The following is a 3,929-nucleotide window of genomic DNA, read 5'->3' as shown; positions in this document are numbered from 1 at the left end:
GACAACACAAGAAAAGTACAGACCAGTATCCCTGATAAAGACTTCTCAACAAAATATTAGTAAATCTAATTGAGTCATTAAAAGATCATACACCATGATAAAGTGGGATTTATTCCAGGGCTGCAAGGATGGTTCAACATCTAAAAATCAATGTAATACACCACATAAATAAAATTTAGGATAAAAATCACAAAATCATCTCATTTATAGAAAAAGTATTTGACAAAATTCAACATCCATTTATGATTTTTTAAAAGTCTGAACAAAGTGGGCACAGAGAGAATGTACCTCAGCGTAATAAAGGCCATATATTAAAAGCCCACAGTGAACAATCAACAGTGAAAACTTAAAAGCTTTTCCTCACCACTTTATCCAAGATAGTATTAGAGCAATTAGACAAGAAAAATAAAAGACATCTATATCAGTAAGGAAGTAAAACTGTCTCTATCTGCAGACGACATATTATATTTAAAAGCCCTAAAGACTTCACCAACAATTGTCAGATTTAGTCAACCAGCAAAGTTGCAGGATTCAAAAACAATATACAAAAAACCTGTTGCATTTCTATTCAGTAATAATGAACTGCCAGAAAGAGAAATTAAGAAAACAATTCCATTTACAATTACATCAAAAAGAATACCTCAGAATAAACTTACCCAGGGAGGTGAAAATCCTATACTCCAAGAACTATGATGCTCATTTGTGAATGAAATTGAAGATGACATAAATAAATGGAAAGATATACCCTGCTCATGGATTGGAAGAAGATTGTTAAAATGTCCACATAACCCAAAGCAATTTATAGATTCAATGCAATCTCTGTCAAAATACCAACAGCATTCTTACTGAAAAAAAAAAAAAATCCTAAAATGTATTCGGAGCCATAAAAGATTGTGAATAGCTAAAGTAACCTTGAGAAAAAGAAAAGGCTAGAGACATCAAGTTCTTTGATTTCAAACTCTATTTCAAATCTATAGTAATCAAAACAGTATGGTACTGGTATAAAATCAGACACATAGATCAATGGAACACAATAGAGAGCCCAGAAATAAACTCATGCACAGATGGTCAGTTCATTTATGACAAAGAGCCAAGAATAAACAATGGGGAAAAGACAGTCTCTTCTATAAGTGTAGGAAAGTAGGAAAAATGGACAGCCACATACAAAAGAATGAACCTGGACTCCTGTGTTACACCATGTACAAAAATTAACTTGAAATGGATGAAAGTCTTAGATATAAGACCTGACACCATAAAAATCTTAGAAAAAAGCATAGGTGTATGCTCTTTGACATTGGTCTCGGTGAGCATTTATGGATCAGATTACTGAAAGCAAAAGAAAGAAAAGCAAACATAGACAAGTGGGACTGAATCAAATGAAGAAGTTCTGGACAGCAAAAGAAACCATCAACAAAATTAAAAGGCATTTCATAGCCACACTCTTCTAGATAGGCCTCCTAAGGCAAGGGAAATAAAGCCAAAAATAAACTATTGGGATTACATCAAGACAGAAAGCTTCTGTACAGTGAAGGAAACAATCAACAAAACAAAAAGATAACCTACTGAATGGGAGAAGATATTTGCAAGTGATATATCCAATAAGGGGTTAATATCCAAAACATATAAAGAATTTACACAACTGGGGTGCCTGGGTGGCTAGGTTGGTTAAGCATCTGACTCTTGATTTTGGCTCAGATCATGATCTCACGTTTCAGGAGTTCGAGCCCCACACTGGGCTCTGCACTGTCAGTGCAAGTCCTGCTTGGAATTCTCTCTTTCCCTCTCTCTCTGCCCCTCCCCTGCTTTCTCTCTCTCTTTCTAAATAAATAAACAAGCTAAAATTTTTTAAAAAGAATTTACAGAACTCAACACCAAAAAAACAAATAGTCCAATTAAAAATGGGCAGAAAACATGAAGAGACATTTCTCCAAAGACATACAGATGGTCAACAGATACATGAAAAGATACTCAACATCACTCATCATCAGGAAAATGCAAATCAAAGCCACAGGAAGATATCACCTCACATCTGTTAGAATGGCTATTATCAAAAAGACAAGAAGTAACAAGTACTGGTGGGAACGTGGAGAAAAGGGAACCCTTGTACACTTTTGATGTGAATGTATATTAGGGGGCACCTGGGTAGTTCAGTCAGTTAAGTGTCTGACTCTTGATTTCAGCTCAGGTCATGATTTCAGTTTGTGAGTTTGAGCCCTGGATTAGGCTCTGAGCTGACAATGTGGAGCCTGCTTAGGATTCTCTCTCCTTCTCTTTCTGCCCCTCCCTCACTCTCTCTCTCCTTCTCTCTCAAAAATAAGTAAATACACTTTTAATAAGAATGTAAATTACAGTGCCCATTATGGAAAATAGTATAGAGATTTCTCAGAAACTTTAAAATACAACTACCATATGATCCAGAAATTTCATTTCTGGGTATTTATCCGAACAAAACGAAAACAGCAACTCAAAAAGATATATGTACCTCCATGTTGACTGCAACATTATTTACAATATCCAAGACATGGATACAATGTAAGTGTCCATCACTGGATGAATGGATAAAGAAATGCACACACACACACACACACACACACACACACACACATCCATACACAGACATGTACATAACACACACTAGTATCTTATTCAGCCATAAAAAAGAGAAAATGTTGCCATTTGCAACAACATGGATGGATAGATCTAAATGGTAAAATAAGATAAAGGACAAATACTATGCAATCTCACTCATACGTGAAATCTGAATCAAAACAAAAACAGAAAAACAAACAAACAAACAAACCCCCAAGCTTATAGGCACAGAGAAGAGATTGGTGGCTGCCAGAGACAAGGAATTGGAGGGTGGGCAAAATGAGGTCAAAAGTACAAACTCCTGGGTATAAAAAAATAAATTTAAAAAAAAAGGATGTTGATATGTGTAATATTTTCAAACACTCAGTGAGACAAGAGTCACAAGGTAGGACGTAGTAGCAAACCCACTAGCAACCTTGTTGACAGTAATTTTATAGAGGGAGGCAAAGATAAGTGCAGAAGAGAGTCAGGTGGTGAAGCACAGACCAGTGTTTCCACATGTATATATTTGAAAGCTAAAATGAAAACTAATTAAAATGGAAGGAAATGGAAGACTGAAGGAGGCTGGCTTTCTCTTTAAACTATGAAAATTGGTGCACCACATTAATAGGATAGAAGATAAAAATCAGGACCTTCTCAATAGATGCAGAAAAAGCATTTGAAAAAATTCAACATTCTTTTCTGATAAAAATTCCCAACAAATTTGAAGCAACGTACCCCAGGATAATAAAGGTCGTAAGTGACAAGCCCACAACTAACATCGTATTCAAGCTGCAAGGCTTTCCTCTAGGAACAAGACATGGATGTCCCCTCTTGCTACTTATATTCAACATGGTACTGAAAGTCCCAGCCAGAGCAATTAGCAAGAACAATAAATAAAAAGCATGCAAAGTAAAAAGGAAGATGTAAAATAAATTTTTGTTTGCAGATGACATGATAGAAAAACAAATACTATATGATCTCACTTATATGTAGAATCTTAAAAAAAAAAAAAAAAAAAGCTTAGGAAAAAAGATCAGATTTATGTTACCAAAGGCAAGGAGGTGGGGAGAGGGGGAATTGAAGGAAAGCGAACAAGAGGTATTAGCTTCTAGTTATAAGATAAATAAGTACTAGGGATGTGATGAACAACACAATGACTATAACACGTGATATATAAGAAAGTTAAGCATAAATCCTCAGAGTTCTCATCACGGAGAGAATTATTTTCTTTATTCTTTTCTTTCCTCTTTTTTTTAATAGTATCTACATGACATAAAAAGATAAATACCATATGATTTTACTCATATGTGGAATTTAAGAAATAAAACAAATGAACATATGGAAAAAAGAGGGGGGGG

Source organism: Crocuta crocuta, unplaced genomic scaffold (genome assembly GCF_008692635.1).
Source record: "Crocuta crocuta isolate KB4526 unplaced genomic scaffold, BGI_CrCroc_1.0 scaffold219, whole genome shotgun sequence".
Lineage (NCBI taxonomy): Eukaryota > Metazoa > Chordata > Mammalia > Carnivora > Hyaenidae > Crocuta > Crocuta crocuta.
Note: the sequence above shows the minus strand (reverse complement) of the source record.